This window comes from Mastigoproctus giganteus, chromosome 2 (genome assembly GCF_048544385.1).
Source record: "Mastigoproctus giganteus isolate SK-2022 chromosome 2, ASM4854438v1, whole genome shotgun sequence".
Classification (NCBI taxonomy): domain Eukaryota; kingdom Metazoa; phylum Arthropoda; class Arachnida; order Uropygi; family Thelyphonidae; genus Mastigoproctus; species Mastigoproctus giganteus.
In genome coordinates, this window is record NC_143576.1 from 90,844,161 (window position 1) to 90,864,001 (window position 19,841).

The 19,841-nt window shown below is 36.1% G+C and overlaps 1 protein-coding gene across 1 annotated transcript in view; it reads right to left on the bottom strand.

Moving 5' to 3' along the window:
* Positions 1-2,552: 2,552 nt before the first annotated feature.
* LOC150089412 (ribosomal RNA processing protein 1 homolog A-like) overlaps positions 2,553-19,841 on the bottom strand; it is an 84,074-nt gene continuing 66,785 nt past the window's right edge. The window contains exon 6 of the transcript XR_016546666.1: positions 2,553-2,614. The gene's annotated coding sequence lies outside the window, so the exon portion shown is untranslated. The remainder of the gene's footprint in view (positions 2,615-19,841) is intronic.

Below are 19,841 nucleotides of genomic sequence, written 5' to 3' on the forward strand. Positions count from 1 at the left end.
AAGTGGATCCCACGAAGAGTTTACCTTGATTCGAATCAGGGGGCGCCTGTTAATGAGCAGCCACGCTCAAATCAATGATGCAACTTCAACGTGCTGGACGGTGCCTCATGTGGATAGAAAAAGGCGAATTCAGCTATCTGTCTTAAGTAAGTCTTAAAATTATTTTGGTGGATTAAACTAAATATGATTAGTTGTCTGAATAATATTCGTGTGCACCTTCCAGTTTTCATTTACTTGAAATGAAACTGTTTCAAATCATCCACTCATAAATTCACTACTTATGATTTTCTTCTCTTTTGGAGAATTGATACCGTTTGTTTCCCCTTTTTGAGAGGAAAAGAACAGTCGTTAATTAAGAAAATTACCCTTTCATTCCGAAAAGTTATCCAATTCCAACAAAACTCTTTAAACAAAAACTCCCGACATGCTTTGAAGCAACCACCCCTGGAACATTCTACTTCAGTGGACGTGTTGGTAGATGCTCCAATTGTGATGCTTAACGTTGTCGTTCAGTACCAACTTTAATCAGTGAGATTGGCTAAGGAATTAACTCTGCACTATCTCGGACAAATCTGATGAGATTAGAGATTATTTAGTACTTTAATTTTTGAATTTGTACTTAATGTTACATTCTTCTAATCTGGATATCGAAAAAAGATTATCTTTCTTTGACAATTGGCACTGGATAGGCCATGTCTGTCTATAACGCAATAAGAATAACTAAAATTAATCCGAGATAGGCGGACTTTGCTACAATACTGAATGCAATTTTATATGAAGCGCAAATCTCGGGAAGATGAACTTGACAGGCTACTAATCTTAAAGGTTAGCAATCTTATTCTTCCGTGATATAAACGAACTTGATTCTTTTTCACAAATCAGGATTTAGTTATTACTTTCAGCACGTAGCAAAATCTTTGTCGGTTAGTTCCTCCACTGCTATATACTCTGTCGATAAGCAGCGGTAGAAAAATGCGTTTTGCTCAGACCTCAGAAGCGTTCGTTTTTCTGACTACGTGGATGCGAAATGTCTGATAGTACTGGCGCATCTTATGTACCTGTCAATAACTTGCCCAAGGTACGTATGTTAGGCCTGATTACAATAGACATCTAAACTGTCTGCTCTGTATTCGTATACAGAATCTATTGAGAGAGTGAAGTAGAATTAAAGGTCTTGTTTAACCACCGAAGTAAGCAATATTCAATGCTTAGGAAGGCTTTAACGTACGTTTCTGGGGCCCAATGAGCAAAACGTATTAGGCGACCGTGGCTACACGGTTAGTGTATTCTTTCACCAATTGAGCATTATGAACTTCAGTCAATTGCTGTCATGATAGCGAGATGGCAGCTAGGGGTTTTCTTTGTTAGTATTTTTGGGCTAGGGACAGAATTCAGTGGGAAGAGGGCAGTGGTCCGGATTCCCTTATTCTGTAGTAGGGCAACATAACTTATATTCAGGTAGACTAGGTCCAGCTTTTGATTGTGTTCGTGTTGGTCTGCAAAAAAAGTTCATACCAAATTAAATGAAGATTTCGAAGGTTTTTTTTTGCGTCTGCAAACTGATCTTCTGAAGTCAACTGTGATGTAGTGGAAATACTTTCAAGTGCAGGTTTAACCAGTTCTAGATTCCTTATGCTCTGGGGTAAAGAAAGATTAAGCAGACTTGAATGCTTTGTTTATTTTGACATTGCATTGTACATATACTTGACTTAGGTTGCACCCAGGCTAATGCGTTTCTCCACCAATCTGTGTTCACCTAAAACTTTTACAATAGGTCGTCAGTGCAATATGTAGGTTTGTAGTGTTTATTTTTGTTGTCAAACGGGCTACTCTGCCACCAGAGTTGATCAAAACACATCAGCTTTCTGGTGCCCACCCCGTCGTACAGTCCTGGCAGGGTCTACCCTTGCGTCTGCGCATCATACACATTAATCCATCGGTAGTGCAATACTGGTGAGTGCTAGCAGTCCCAGGCTATCCACACCTGAGTTTTTTTTTTTTTTTTAAAGAAAACCAACGAATGACATCAATTATTCCTTCCCGGGCCTCGGACAGAAAAGAAGGAAACAATTTAAGCCATTAACAAATAACGTGCAGTTTAAAAGCCCAAAATAAAATTAACAAATTCCTTCCCCTGTCCCAACCATTGACAGCGACGAGACGGACACGTGACTAAATTTAATGAAACAACAAAAAATAGGAGTAGTGTCCCTCCGCTGTCCGACCTATTCTTAAACATACAATAATTAACTCAACAAAAATAAATTTACATTGGGCTCGTGGCTTCTAAAATCATTAAATTAATTCAACAATGTATTTTAAGAATGGTATTTATTGTTGAATTATATAAAAATACATAAATGTACGTACGAAATTTATATTTCAAATAAATAGTATATATTAGAAAAAATCATTTTGTTCGCTTCTTTTCAGAGGGAACCACCTTTATTCCGTGTGTATTTTTCATGCGATTGTCCAAAATGTCGCTCCTTAAAGTCCCAGAGCACCATTAGCATATGATTGCGTTCAATGACGTTTGGAATCAATATGGTGTGCTAGTGTCACTTCTTGCAAATGGTTTTTTGACGGGTGGCCAATTTTTTTTTTTTTCTGTCTAGAAAAGTTAAAGAAAGAGCAATTAAAATTTTTTTTTTTTTTTCTTTCGTTTTCAAGCGATTTTCATGAAAAATAAGCATGGTCATGAATAATAACTAATTTACTTACAAATAATTAACTCCTAGCATTGAACTGTCTGTTAATTATTGCGAAATGTATTTACCTGTTTATTTTCGTACAAAGTATTTATTTTTCAGTTTGAATATAATAATTTAGTTAAATAAACTAAAATATGATTATTTTAAGAAAATGTAGCATATAAAATTCTATTTCATAACTTATTTTAAATGGTATTATTGATGCATTTCGTTTTAGTCATTAGCAAGACAATTATGGAGAAATGCTGATGAGAATTCTTTCAAATTCCCATGTTTTAATGTATGAACTGTTAGCTAAATTTACACTTTAAACCTTTACGTAAATGAAATATGAACAAGTCGCTGAGTTTAATTAAACAAAACTTAGATGGAGCTACGATAACCTCTTAAAGGTAGATCAATTAATGGAATATGAAAAGACAAAATTAACCTTTATATTTACGGAGTCTTTTCAAAGCAGCCATTTTATAGAATCTTTAATCTGCGTTGGTGGCCAATTTTTCGTCATCGCAAAGCTTTTTTTGGCTGGTGAAGCTTGCTTTATATCATAAGCACTGAAAGGAACTGTCCACGTTCTCGTTTCTTTTCCGGTTTCAAAGAACGAATATTAAATGAGCACCGAAACTCTAATTTAGTTTTGTAATAATTTCTAGGTTATACAAGTCTAGTTTGATTCCGGTGACCACTGCAGATTAATTTTATTTGCCTATATTTAATTTGTTTTGTGTTAAATCGTTATGACAAACGGTTTGTCTGAACGAGCTACGAAACTGTCCTAATATCATATTAGCCTGTGCATCAAAACTCAAGGTGAATCTGGGATATAAGGTCTTCCAAAGATTTCCATTAACTATTTGTATTCATGGAGCTTAAACGCTCAGCTCGAGAAGGCAAAGTAAAGCGAACCTTTACTTGTGATCCAAGTCTTCTAATCTTCGGAATATTCCATGCAAATTAGCTGTATCACGGAATTTTCTTTGACATCTGGTTTTAAAATATCATGACATGTATACAAATCGGAATTGGTTGAACACATGTTGGCTGCAGAACTGCTATACAAGAAACTCAAAGTATGAAAAATTACAACCGTAAAACGACTGAAACTTTTTAACCTTTGCTTTAAATTTATAAATATTCCTAACTAGTCAGATTATAATTAGCCTCATTTAATTTAGTGGTCATATTATTCATTTATTTGCTGTTAATCTCAATGGTTAAATTGCTAGGTTTCGCAATTGACCTCGAGGCTATTCACCACTTCAAACCAGAGTGGAATTGTTATGCATCTTTGAAACAAGATTATCTTATGTGACTGGAATAAATTTGCCATTTCGTTTTTGCTTTCCTATTGCCTGGGTGAAATCTTTGTCCAACCACAAGACGTAAGTGTTACTGTGAGACAAATTCCCTTCACGCAATTATATCCCAGGGATTTATATTTAATGAAATATAAAGGAATTTAACAACACCACTGAATACACTATACGTGGTTCGCTTAACCACAGCATTGAATCAGTTATTTCAGAACGCACAGAACTGTTAAGCAGCAGTAGTCAGAGCGAACAATATCACGGTTTTTTTCCAGTGCTTTGGATCTTCTATTGGCCTTTAAAGGTCAATTTCAAACCATCTGTGGATTGTTTCCAACGCCTTGGCTATTACGAATCTATCGGCAATCTTCAACCTATTAGATTTCATCCTCTGTGATTTGGTACCTCTTCAACCAGACAGTTGGATGTCACTGGCAGTGCTGCCAGAAGCACGGTGATGTTAACCTCAATCAAGATGACTGGATTGATATCAGTCATTTCCAGGCAATGTCTGTCAACAGCAGTTCAGCAAGCTGCGTCGTCCTTAACTGATGGGAGATGGTGTTTACTGTTAGCCTGCTTCCGGACCCAGATTCAGTCCCATGTAAACTAATGGGAGTAGGGGTGGCTGACTCCTACAATTCAGCACCATACAATACAATTGGCAAATGCACCGTTATCTTGCGGTTGTCGGAGTTTGCTTCCAGTGCAGCAGTTGTTTGGTTATCCAATGTAGTTTAATTTCTTTGCAAGCCTGTCAACATGGGCCGTGAACGCATGTTTGGTGTCGGGTCATTCCCTGATCTGATTTGGGACAAGTATCCCATTTTGTTCTGCATGTACGAGTGTAGGTGATTTTTGAGAGAATGTCATAAAATAATGCATTTAATAACTTGTCACGCGGTAATTTTGCTGTTGTTGCTTTCGATTTTGATTCCTTCAAATTCTTTCCACTTCAGCACGCTCAACTTTAGCTTCATAATTTCTTTCAGAATTTATCAAATTACCATCAGTCATGCAGGTTGAATTTCTTTTCATCTGAGAAAATAACTAACTTCCACTGCTCGAGGGTCCATTTGACATGCTCCTTACACCAAATTAATTGGGCCTTTTTCATTTTTTGTGTGAGGAGGGGCTTCTTCTTAGGATGACAGGCTACAAGTCCATTTTTAAAGAGGCGTCTTCTGACTGTTACTGCACTTGCTACCAGTCCTGTATGTTCTTTCCAACTGCTCAGAAGAACAAGCGTTACGGTTTTTAAGGCGTAACTGCTTCAAAATGCAGTCCTGTTTTGCCGTAGAGACTCGTTTGCATCCAGTTCCTTTTTTTTTTTTTTCTATCAGCAGAACTAGTATTCTTGAGTTTGGAAAGAAATCTACCACTGTCGACTGATTACAAGACACTCTATAAGCAATATGACGGGAAGAACATTGCTTCCTCATGTAAAGCAACAATAGCACTCTTTCTTCGTGGCGTCAACTGCACGTAACTCGCCATGTGACACATTCAACGAATGACTGCAAATCTTGCAGAGCATGCTTATATAGCTGAAAGTAACAGCTGATGCAATATCACGTCATCACCTACGCATGTCGATCTTACCTGATGCAATCGGTAATAAATATGGCCATATACTTATGTTATTCAGACGACAATTACAATTTTAAGGGGTGATGCACTTTCTTTGAACACCAGTGTATTTATCCTTGGTCTCAGGCTTGGTCCTCATGCCTGTGACATTAATTCTGTAACAGTGGACATAAGTCCAGAAGAACCTGCACTTAGATTTTCATGTTGAAAACATGAATGTTTAGTTTAAACATTCAAATCCAACTTTTCCCAAGAAAAATAAAAATAGGTTACCATAAGCCTTACTGATAAAAAAGCAAACATTCATTCTATTGTTAAAATTCAATAATGCAGTGCATTGTACAGTATAATGGTACAGGGTGTTTCACATAACACTGGCTCCAGTCACTGCAAAATAATTAGAGAAATCTAGACAGGAGCAAAATGAGAAACACAAAAAAACTCTGTCAAAAGTAACTTTATTGATTGTCTTCAAATTAGATAGTATGAATCAGAGCTGTAATACTCAATACGTTCTATGTTGATAATAATATTTGTAAAATAATAAGAGCAGTTTACCTCAATGTAGTACGTAGAACACTTCCGTGTTCTACGTATTATATTGAGGTAAACTCCTCTTATTATTTTACAAATTCTCTTCGAATATAGTTATAAGAGATCCGGAAATGATGTCCTTGTGCATCTATTCACTTTTGTGAACGTGTAATCACCTTCAAGGTGACCCGATGTAAAACAGTGATGTCGATAGCCTCGATATTTCTTTGAATGCTGTCCTTCAGTTTATTTGTGTGGAGGCTGTGCTCATAAACTCTTCTTTTCAAATATCCCCGCAGGAGGACAAATCTAGAGAATGTGGCAGCCACAATCCTTTGCCTACTGTGCGTTCCTCTGTGAACCTGTCATGAACACAGGCCAGTGACTCACGAGATGTGTGACCGTGGCACAATCCGGTTGAAAATAGCAGTTTTCACACTCGTGTTCCGTTAACTGGGTGCAGAAGTTCTCAAAAATCTGAAGGTAAACTGCTGTGTTCACCGAAGTGTCAAAAAAAAAAATATTGGGCCAACGATTCGATTGGCAGGAACAGCACACCATACCCCTATTTTCTGGTCATGAAGCGGTTTCTGATGTAAGTTGTTGGAATTTCCAGCAAACCAGTATCGAGTGTTATGAGAATTCACATGACGACTATAAAGATGGAACCACGCATCATTACTCATGAAATAAAGTAGTGGGTCGAGTTCACCATCTGCAATCTTGTTAAGGAGCCACTCACAATATTTCAGACGTTTTGCTGCATCAGGTGGCAGTAATTCTTGGACACATCACACGATAGGGTTTTCAATTTCAGGTAATGAAGTACACAAAAACAACAAGTTAGTTTCACTCCAGTTTGTTGCAACAATTTCCTGATAGATTTTCTGAAGCTACCTAAAATTCTCTTTTGAATGTCCAATGCTGCCTCTGGAGTCCTAACAGAGGGTAGATGGTTTCCTGGTGCATTTAAAATGGAATCTGTTGTCACACATTTTGCAAGTAAGCACTGAATAGTAGTCTTACCTGAGATGGTAGCAAGAGGAAATTTCTCACAAAACAATTCCTGTGTTCCCTTAAAACAGCCAGTATGTACATAGGCTTCCACTATACAAATTCTTTTTTGCACAGAATATGGCATTCTTGACGATATGCTCACACACTGATCACTTATGAGAGGCAAATGCCAACTGTATGTTGAGCAACACAAACTGAAATGATTTGCTTAAATTCATTCTTTGAACAACTTCGTGCAGTAGTTATTCAAAAATGAATATCACACCGGTATGAGGAGAGCCTGTTTTACATGGGACACTGTGTATAGGGAATATGTAGTAGTACAGTTCAATATGTAAAAATAATATATGACCATATCTGTAATTGTAATCCAATAGGCATTTGCTTAGAGGAAACATTTAACTCCACAGATACCAATCAAAAAGAATTATGCTTTGCAGAAACTGTGGCACATGGTGTAGCTGTCTTAGTGTTCCAGGATATAAGTGCTAGGGGTTTTTTTTTCAATTTTGCCTGATGCTGTATAAACTTGCTATCTTGCATAATTTTCCATTAATAATGGCCTAATTCTAATGACTTACAACAGAGTGAGCTAAGGAAGCTATGAACTTAAATGCTAGACTGTTGATGGCTCACCCGTAGTCTAATATTTATCTCATACTTAACTTTTCCCTTTCCTCAGTTCTTAGTTTCCAGGTGTCCACTACTGCACCTATATGTCATAATGGCACCATGACCACTTGGCTGCTTAATAGATGCCTTGGATTACAGACAGAAAACAATACAGGTTAATAACCTCAGAAAATATGGCAAAGGCTTACCTGTTGACCTGCACCTGGACTGACATGTAAAGAAATGGAAGTCAAAAGCCAGTATATGTTAAAGTACAGATGAAATTTTCGTAAGAGAGTAACTGAATGTAGAGATATATACAATTTTTCAAGTTATTCCAATGCCTGAATTGAAATACAACACTGTAATCTTTCCTACTTTTAAACAATGAAAATATTGGTTGACTTCCATAAGTTCTAAGCAATTGCAGTTAGGATATGTATTTTCTAAAATGAAATGAATTTTAAAAATATTCTGTTTGATAGTGAAAATATTAGTCAACTATGAGACAAACCAAGAGGCCATGTTTCTTCACAACAGCTCAATCTGACAATGCAGAATTTAAAACTGTACTATTTAAATCCATGAGAATGAAAAAGTGGTGATACAAATATAACTGGTAGTACAACTGCAAATCCACATTATCTAAAGTTGGTTTCATTCACTCAGTGAAGGAATTAATATAACTATGTACAGTATTTCTTTACTTCTTTTGCATACTTTTGTCTCTTTCTTTTATAACCAAAACCAAGTAGGAAATAAACATCAAACTTTATTTTTTAAATACATAATCTGAAAGTAATGAGATTATTTGTTTTTCTTTAACTTTCTCATCTTCTTCCACTGACGCTTTTCAATGGAAAACGTATCATCATTCATAAGTCTTTGCAGCAGAAGAAATCCTTTTGTTTGTTATTGGAACACCTGCATCTGACACTGGCCTATCAAATGGGTTAATGCCTTTTAGATACATCATGAAATCTGAAAAAACATACCGTTTAAATTAACACTGACACAGATTTTCAGTATTGTGGGTGATATTATTGCACCAGTGTATTCAGTGAATTATGTCTGTACATAGGAGTGTTTATGGGTTCATTTGCATACTGAAAAATTTGGAACTCAGGTGCTCGTCATCTTTCTCAATTTGCATGAGATCACCTAATTACCTTGACCTGACTGTACAGACCTTTAAGAAATCTTCAATCAGAATCTTCTCTAATCGTTTGAAACCTTTCCAAATAGTGTGTGTATGTACACACACTATGCCAATATATATATAGTGGGAATGGCAATTAGTTAACAGTTATAAAGGTAAGATACAATCAGTGAAAACCTAAACAAAAACCTATCAAGGGTGAGAAGAGCTGATTAATGCCATCAGTGTCTAGATAAAATATTACATCAGTCTTAATATCTATGAACATAGTATGAGTGAGCAGGTGGTAACTAAGGGCTGTCATAGCTGACTTTGGTCCTTGGTAATAACCTAGTAGGGAAACATAATTGTTATAAAAAATGAAACATAAGGATAATTACTAAATAATTGTCATGCCAATTGTAGTAAAGATTGGGGGAGACACATTGCAAAGGACTTTATCAAGGGCTAACCCTTACAATGTGTCCACCTACAATTAGCAAGCTATCAGTTTCTGTTGTCATCTGCCTGTTAATCCTGATGAATGGTAAATGGGTATCATAGGGATATCTATTAAGTTAAGATTAGACTAGAATATAGTAGTGGATAGAAGATAATTGATTAGGGGGGGAAACGAATTTAAGGTGGTTAACAAGCCAGATGACTTTAGCCTGACCAATAGCCCAGACAACAAAATCAAAGCAAAAAACCAAATAATGGTGATAGTAGAGAACCAATAATACTTTATATAACATGTTATTTGATGACAAAAGATAGTCAGCTATGCTAAAAGAGAACGGAAAAGGTGATAGGACAGTGATAGGACCTCAATCCCCCTCGAATTGCTCTAATAGTTCTTGAGGTATGAAATGTAGAAAAAGATCCTTAAAGTGAAGGACGAGTGGTAAAGCAAAATTACGTCGGAAAATACCGGGACCGTAACTTCCTGTCCCTTGTAGTAAGAGAACCTGGTATTGCATTAGAGTTGTAAGCCAATTTGGAAGGTATAAAATGTATTAATGAAAGAAGAAAGGAATGGCCAATTCCTTATTACTTACGGCGTAGTATAACGAGTAAAGTAAACTTACCACAATGACAAGACGCGGGAAAAAGACCAGGTTGTGGCAAGCGTGTTAAAATGTATATGTAATGTATAAGATGCCAGCACCCTCTTACTGGCAAGTGGTTAGATGGGAAAAAATATATATTATAGCTTAAACCAAGATAGATCGCGAGCCAACTGTAAGCTAGTCTAGTATTAAATGGTTCTCATGAAAATGAAGGAAGAGTAAGGCAAGAAGGAAGCCAAGAATTGATTACTGCCTTAGAAGCAAATACAGGCTCAACTTTTTCAATGAGCATAAGCTGTATTAAATATGCTCCTAAGGCAGTGCCTAGTTATATACATATTTACAGTCTCTGTATAAAGTCAATCTTATATAATCCAGTGGGGAAGAGTTACTTCCTCAAAACAGCAGTTATAATATGATGGTGGTCAAGGTTATTGTGGTATTTTTTTTTTTAATGCTATCAACATGGCAGTATGTAGGTTTACGTTTATGAAGCATTTTGGGAATCCATTCTCAGATAACTTATGCTTAAAGTCTGTAAGAGTTCTAATTATGTAGTTTGCATTATTGCATATTTTAACTAATCTAATACTCTGGGATAATATTAAATTTTTTTGAATTCTTATAGAGATGTTAGAATGCCAGTTGGTAAGGCTAATGGTGTTAAAGCCAAACATATTTCGTTTGTCGTAGACGCAGGTATTTAACTGATTATTGTGCACTTGTATGTTGATATCCAAGTAATTGGCTGTTTTATTGCTATCTATGTTGGTGGCAACTATTTCTAAATCCGATGGATAGACATGGCCAGAATCAGTGAGAAAGTTGGGATGATTGAAAACGATTAAATCGTCAATATATCTGTAAAAGGTTATATCTTTATTAATATCAACTTCAAAGTAATGTAGGTACAGATTTGCCACCAAGCTAGAACTACAGGCACCCATGGCAATCCCAGTTTTTTTGTTTATATATATTGGTGCCATTGTAAATGTAACTTTTGAAGATACAAATATTTATCAAGGCATTCCAATATAGAAGATTGCATGGTAACAGGTTATTATGTTCTTTGTAATAGTGGTAGAGTACATGATTTAAACTATCGTGTGGAATGCTAGTAAAGAGATTTTTAAAGTCATAAGTGCTGATATGTTCAGTGCTGTGATTATTGTGTTTTAGAAATTCCAGAATAGGGTTATTATTGCGTATAACTCTAGAGTTATAAATGCTGTTGAAGATGATACTTAGTAGATAGGCCAGTTTTTTATGTGGAATTTTTGCATAACTATTCCTGCAAGATGTAATGAAGCTGATAGGTGTTTTGTGGAATTTTGGTATACAGTAGACAAATGGAAAATTAGTGTTTGGGTTGTTAAATTTAAATTTTTTATGCATAGCTAATAGTTTTTTCCTGATGGTGGTGCTATTTGTGGTCTCAAGTATGTAGGTAGAACTGTGGTTCAGTTTGTTTAGCACTGTGGTAGTATAGAATTTTTTGCATATAAAACTGTAATTGTTAGCAGCTTTGTCTATGGTGGTGATGATAAATAAGGCCTGCAACTTTTTTAGATGTTGCTTAGCTTTGCCCAAATCAAAGGTCTTGGCTGGCAGTGAGTTTCTATGTAGGATAGCAAGCTGTTTATGAACCACTTGATAAGTGAGGGATATCCATTTTTGGAAAGGTTCTAATGGTATATTATACTTATAAGATAATTTTAGACAAAAGTGCAAGAAGTCCTGGTATATAAGTTTATACATCTTTTTGGTGTTGCATGTAGTGTTGGGCCTAAATTTAAAACCGTAGGAAAGTTGCGTAAATCAGGATCTGTAATGATGTTAAGGTCACCAGTAATAATGTGTTTGTGATCTTTGTCTACATAAGTGAGATATTGAGGCAAATGGCAGAAACATTCAGCCTCAGCATCACTTTTGTCTAGGTTGCATACTACCTGCTTATAATTACAGACAGTAAGACCTATAGGTTTATTGTAACTGAATCTGGTACTTATAGTCAAATTATTGATGGGCAAATCTTGTTTATAAATATTCATGAGATGGTTAAGGTTTATGCGATCTAACAAGATGTAACTAAACAATGTTAATGTATTCTGTAGTAGCATTGTAGTTCTTACTGAGTCTGTATCTGAAGATATCTTTCAGTAGGTGATTCAAATGTATGTTAATGTGGTTATATGTAGCATTGGCTTTAGCTAAGGCTCTGAGTTTACTCAGTTTCAGGCTGAAGATAGTGTCGTGTATAAGCTTGACAGGTATGATAGGTACATCCCATGAGCTTAATACGTCTTCAAATCTGCCCAGGGTATTGTATGTGCTGCTATTTAGGTATTAGAAGAGGAATTGTTAGCTGTAGCTATTTTATATTTGAAGGAGGGTCTTTTGACCATGTGGAATAAGTTGTAGACACAAGTGTCAGTAGGTTTATTGGTGTAGCAGTGCCCGTTAAATAGGCTATTTAAACCATAAGGATAAATGGATTTGTATTTCAGTATGTTGGAGTTTTCTAGTTTAAGCCTGGTTCTATATTTATATTCTATATCTAAGATGGTGATAGTGATGTCATTAAAGTTATGCTGCTGGAAATGTTGTATTTCTATGTCTTTTTGGTTAACATTATTTTTGATGTGCGATCTGTGTGTATTAATTCTGATGTGTAATTCTCCTCCAGTTTGTCCTATGTATTTAGCCAAGCAAGTGTTGCATGTAATAAGGTAGACTATGCCTCTAGCATGGCAGAAGGTAGGATCCTCGTCACAGTTAGTGACGTGTTTGGTATTCATCAAAGGGCAAGTTTGACATCGAGTATTCCTGCAGGTATTGAACTTTAAGAGATTAAAGTTAACTAACGGAAGTTTGTCCTTAACCTGTGTGGTATCTAGTTGTGATCCGTGGTGATCATCAAGGTCTGGTGTATTCTTAATCATAGTATAATCAGATGCCACTGCATTAATATCATGGCGATTCTCCAGTGGGCCTAAAGCATTAGATGCTGTATGGCTAGTAATGAGACTTATCGGACCACCCAGTGGTATCCGCGGTACAGATTATCCTACGCGACCGACGTAGTATTTTATTATTAATTGTGGTGTAAAGACTCATGGTAAATAAATTCAACAATAGTGCAATGCCCTCTCCAGATTAAACGCAATGGACCAAGAGGTTGCTAAGATAAGTAATTAAGTTATGGTATAGGTTATAATTAATATATCTACATAGTAGATATACATAGTCAATTCAGTGTGTGTGTGTATATATATATATACACACTGAAGAACGGTTAACATGAAAAAATAAATCTGATCATAAGAAAATGCTGTGATTTCATACATTTATTTTCTTTTAACATGAAACTAAAGCACTTCACATGAAAAGATTTTGCATCTCAGAAGAACAAAAATATACCAGCCGCCGCATCGTCACTAAATTTTTACTCTTCATGACTTTAAACTCAACTTTCTATTGATTAGGCCGACATCTGATAATAAACAATATTTAGATAGTACAAGGATATTCCCCTTGCTGCACTCCACCCTTCCCATTTTAAACATATGGGATTACCCGTCAGCGGTGAACACATTTCATTTGCATTCTTGAAGTGAGTGACGTGTAGTGTGTAAAGTGGTGAATTTCGTGTTTGGTGATAAATTTATGGATTTTTTTACTAATCAACCGTACAATGGAAAAATCAAGGTGTAAATAAAGCGCTATTCTGCTTTGTTTATGCCCTGTTAAGTTAAAATGGAGTTGCTTAAAGCACTAGATGTAGGGATTCTTCGAAAAGACATTTGTAAAGTTCAGAATCGTTAACTCTACGTTGTCGGCAATCATAAAGAAAAGAGACCAACTTGCTGCAATGTTTGAGCCAGATAGGAAACGGATCAGAATGGCCAAACACAGATTTGGAGGCTGCATTGCTTGTTTGGCTCAAACAAGCTGGCTCTCAGAATACTCCAATATTGGGACCTCTATTAATGGAAAAAGTGGATGTGTTTGCAATTCAAATGGGGATTGAATCCAGGCTGGTTGGAATGTTTCAAGAAAAGAAACGGCATAGTTTTTAAAAAATGTTTGTAGTGAAGCAACTCAAGTTTCACTGAGTATGACATCAGACTGGGTGCAGTCTACATTGCCCACAGTGCTTGAAGAATATAGCGCGAGAGATGTCTTTAACGCCGATGAAACGGGGTTGATCTACTGCTGCTTACCCGATAAAACTTTATCGTTTAAGGGACAGCAGTGTTCTGGTGTCAAAAAAGTCCAAATAGAGCATAACAGTAATGGTGGCTTGCAATTCGGACGGATCTGAAAAGCTGCCCTTATTTGTTATTGGGGAGAGCATGAATCGGCACTATTTTAAAAAAAAAAAAATAATACTGGTTGAGTACATGGCAAACAAGGTGGCGTGGATGACTTGCGACAACATTTACTGATTGGGTTTTGAATTTAAATAAGTGCTTTTTACGCAAAAAACAAAAAGTTGCCATGATTGTTAATAATTGTCCAGCTCACTCTGAAGTGAAATTAAAAGCTATAAAGCTTATATATATTTGACTCCAAACACTAAGAGCATTTTACAGCCTTGTGATTGAGGCATAATACAGAATTTAAAATTTTATTACCAAAAACAATTGCTAAGAAAATATTTGAAGGCAATCGAAGAAAAGAAGATTTCTATGTAAACTTATTGGATGCATTGCATATGTTGCGCACTGCTTGGAATCTTGTAACACCAAAGACTGTCAAATTGTTTTTTCATGTGGGATTTTCCAAAAAGGATTTAATACCTTCTCAAGAGAATCAAGATGCTGAACCGACATTCAGTGAAATGTTTGGGCATGTTTCATCTCTTTTAGAAAGTTCGATATCTTTGGATGAATTTGTCGCAGTTGATGATACTGATTTGTGTACAGCACAGATTTTAACAGATAGTGATATTTTGGACATCGTATGACCTACGGAATGGATCCTGTGGGTGAAGATAGTGATGATAATGTAGACAATGACATCAATTTGTTAGTTCCTGTTCCTACTACATCAGAAATGCAAAAACTGATAAAAAGTATGCGCAGATATTTACATGTACATAAGAGTGGTGAAATGATGGACAATATTGAACAATTGTAGATAATAAGATGATAAATAACACAGTGCAAAAAAAATCAGATTTTTTATTTTTACATATTGTGTGTTTTTTTTCTTATGAAGTCAATGTTAATAAAACTGTTTGTAAAATGCCCCTTGTGTAGTGTTATAGTGCATAAAATGTTAACTTGTTTAAACTTTATCTTAACTCTTGATTATTATGACATCAAAAACATTGTTTTCTTTTTTGTTTACTTCTTTTAACATGAAAAAATATTTGTCCCCATGGTTTCATGTTAAATGATTTCCACAGAAGAGGTATACAGTAGTTGTTAACTATGTACTTAAATACTTGTTCTTAACTATGAATAAAATTTTGATAGAGTATTTTCTAAACATGTTACTCATTATTATAACAATTAAAATCTTTTAAACACATTTAAACGTTTTTCTGTTAATTGTATATGGTTGCATAAGTGTTTAGGCATACATCGAAAACAATTGGGGCTATTTGGGTGAGTGAAGTTTTTTGCAGAACTTCATGTTTTCACGATAGGTGTTGACATGTAACCCCTGCAAATATGAAGACCCAACTCTGTGTGTGTGTGTGTGTGTATATATATAAAATATTTAAGAGATTGTATTAAAGAGTAAAAACAGATAAGATATCTGAATGTTAAATAAATAGGATATGGCAAATGCTGCAAAGCAGCAGCAATGGATGCAAATGTAAGTATGTGCATATTATAAAAAAGACAAATAAAGATGGTAGTACGAAATGTCCGGAAAACTACAGGCCAAAAAGGAAGATAGCCTTTTTGCGCAGATATTTACATGTAAAAAGAAAATGGGAAATTTTTTTTTTTGCAAAAATACTTCAAAACAGGGAAGAAAAGAAAATATGCAATTAATAAAATTAAAATAAAATCTGATGACGGCAAAGTGAATATTGATACATGATCATCGGGGGCTGCACTTAACCATGCATCAAAGGACTGCATTTCATACTTGCTATACAAGAGAAACCTTAAAAATAGCTATGCAAGAGAAAATTTAAAAATGTAAACAAAATAGAAAGATATCTCTTCCACAGTATGGACATGGTAGTCCCTGTGCAATTTCTAAAATTGAAGATACAAGTAAAAATTAGTAAAATTAAAATAAAGCTGGAAGATTAAACAATTATACCTGAAAATGGTGACTAGAAAATACACGAGGTCGAACCGATAGCTGCAAACAAAGCAGTAACAAATAGGGACAAATCTATTAAATAATACAGCAACTAACGTGACAGAGCTGTTTTTTTTTGTTGGCTTCTGCGGCTATAATGCACCTCCCAAAGAGTTTGCATTTTACTCTGATCCAAGCCCGAGGCAGGATTCAAAACAGCGAGCTTTGGGTTGCCAGGCAGGCACTTTACCCACCTGGCTAGCCCGGTCGGCCAGAGAGCTATGAAAAAAATGGAGGACTGGTGACCTCAATAATAGATTTTAAGACAGTTTTTAGAAACAAAGAAAAATAAACTGAATCTTGTTTGGACAAGAAAGGTAAGAATGTGGCAAGAAGTGCAACAGATAGGATTATATAAAAAAGAAATAAAACAGAAGAGGCTGTAGTTTAAAATCGGCATCGTGCAAAGCAGCAGATTGCTAAAACTTAAAGATATAAATAGTGAATTAAAACCAGTGGAGATAACAGAAAAATAAAAATCATTTTGCCAAATCAAATGCACTAAAGCACATAAAGCAGCAGCAAAGGATGCAGAGGTATATATAATAATAAATGCCAATGCTAGTAACACTAAAGGCCACAAGGAAAAGTGTAGATTAACTATAAATTAAAGATTAAAGCCAGCATAGGCTAAATGGCAAAACAGAGTTACCATCAAAAGACTGCAAAACATAAATGGGTAGATTAACTATAGATTAAAGATTAATCTATAGTTAATTTAATTTAGTGTTACTAGTATTCTTAAAAATACACCCAATTTATGTTTTGCAGTCTTTGGATGGTCTTGTTTGTAAATCCGTTTTGCCATTTAGCCTATACTGGCATTAATCTTTAATCTATTGTTAATCTACTCTTTTCTTTGTGGCCTTTAGTGTTACTAGCATTTTTTTATTATTATTATTATTATATATCTATTTATATATATTATATGAAAGTGGCACCTAGTGCAAAAATTTTCAAAACTAGATCCAGAAAAGAAATTGTAAACGATGTATGGTATACTGATGTACACTTTTCTTTTTTTTCATATTGCTGCCAGATGGCATTATAAATATACACCAATGAGCCAAAACATTGACCAGCGAGTCGTTATGCAAATCGAGGTAACTGCAGGTGAACTACAGAAAGTGTGCGGATCGAGACACAGTATAAAAAACACCTGATACTGAGCTCCGTTAATCAGTTACTCTTGTTCTTCAGATGGGAAAGGTAGCGGACTTAAGTGAGTTTGACAAAGGCCAAATTGCAATGGCCAGACGACTGCATCAGAGCATATCCGAAACAGCATGGCTGCTGGGGTGCTCACGGTCAGCCGTGGTTAGTACCTACCAAAAGTGGTCCAAGGAGGGGAAACCCACAAACTGTTCGCAAGGTGTTGGATGAACACTGCTCCTCGATGCTCGAGGTGAGCAAAGACTCTCCCAGATCGTATGTGGCAACAGAAGGGCTTCTGTGGAGGAACCCGCCAGTAATTGGAATGCTGGTGACGGAAGTAACGTGTCACAACACACAGTATATCGAACCCTGCTGAAAATGGGGCTGCATAGCAGCAGGCTGCTCCAAGTGCCCAGGCTAACCACGGTTCACCAGCGACAGTGCCTACAATGGGCACGCGAGCATTGAAACTGGACCTTGAGTGATTGGAAGAAGGTAGTCTAGTCTGATGAATCACATTTCCCATTGCACCATGTGGACTATTGGGTAAATATGCATCGTTTACCTGGAGAAGTGATGCCGCCTGGATGTGCCGTGGGATTAAAACAAGCCGGTGGCAGCGGTGTCATGCTTTGGGCGATGTTCTGCTGGGATACCCTGGGTCCAGTCATCCATGTGCCAGGCACTCTGACCTCTACCAACTACCTAAACATCATTGCTGACCAGCTATACCCTTTCATGGCAACGGTCTTCCCTTCTGGCGGTGCAGTCTTTCAGCAGGATGCCACAGCGTCCGGATTGTTCGAGACTGGTTCGCGGAACATGAGGAAGGTTTCCGGGTATTATCCTGGCTTAAATTCCTCAGACATCAATCCGAGTGAGTATCTGTGGTTTGTGTTGGAACAGCAAATCTGATCTGTGGCATCTGAACCATGGACCTACCAGAAGTTAAAGGATCTGCTGGTTATGTGTTCATACCAGATACCACAAAACATTTAGAAATCTTGTAGCATCCATGCCTCGCCGGGTACAAGCTGTTTTGGCTGCACGTGGAGGACCAACATCATATTAGGTAGGTGGTCATAATGTTTTGGCTCATCAGTGTATGTCAGTTTTAGCAAGCATGATTCACTAATCCTTACAATTTTGTCATAATCAAGTTTCATTGCATTTATTTCTTCCCTGTCATACTTTACTGTGTTTATATACAGTAAAGTGTTTTTTTATCAACGATTTATATGTGCATGTTACCATGCCCCTCAGTGAATATAAAACACAAAATAAATTTTACATAGCTTTTAATTAAGCTGTACATGACATCTCTGTTCTTTTTGCAAATGCCTTCCTTTCTGGCATATTTCAGAAGGAGATCTCCAATTGCCTCATAATCAAACTACAAAAAAAAAATTGAAAAAAAAAGGCATAAGCTGTAAGGCGAGCAACATGACCATCAATCAAATATTTCAATTATTTATTAAGGTTTTCAGTCGTTTTACATCTCAACTTGTAGCTTTTGTTTATTTCTGCCACTTCAAATTTATTAAAATATTGAAAAATGTGTTTTATTTTGGCTCTTTCAGTCAATATTTAATGATTAAGCATGCCTGGCAAAACAAAGTTAGATGAATTATTTTCATACAAAATAATTCTTCAAAGAGGCCTCAGGGGTTGGGAAAGTTCTGACTCATAATAACTGCAATGGAATTCGTCAACCATTTATGACTGAAACTTTATTAAAATAATAATAATAAGATAGGATAAAATTGTTGTAAAAATAAGATACACTGACAATTGTAGTTAAAAGCGATAAAATTAAAATATGAAATATTACAAATTAAAAGTGATAAAACAACAGCTTTCAAATGTGACTACCACCTTTATCAACAGTAAAACTTTTCTGTCCTGGCACATCCTTAAATAACATCAGTGGGATCATGGCTCACAGCACTTGTTACTGTAGGAGCATGGGCATTATCCTCCAAACATGCACGGGGACCGGAAATGGCTTGGGAGCATGCTAGGCAGAACAGATCGTTCCGTCGAAGAATTACGGTTTCAAAGAGGGAATGAATATGGACTCCCCCATCTCTATTGATGGTCTTATGTCCCAAGGAACAAATCCACAAGCTCAAGCCATTTCTGGTTCCAATACCTAAGTGAACGATCAAAGATGACGGAATTGCCTGGAGAAATTTAGTGGTTCTCCTCCCAGAAGTATTCAGCCACAGCAGATTTCACACAGTCTGTGGCCTTTATTGTCACTAATATCTTCCTCCATACAATCTTTAAACCTGTTCTGTTTCTCCAACATAGTATTCCAGACATTTGATCTCATATATAACCCCACTTGTATGCTCAATAGGTACAGGAT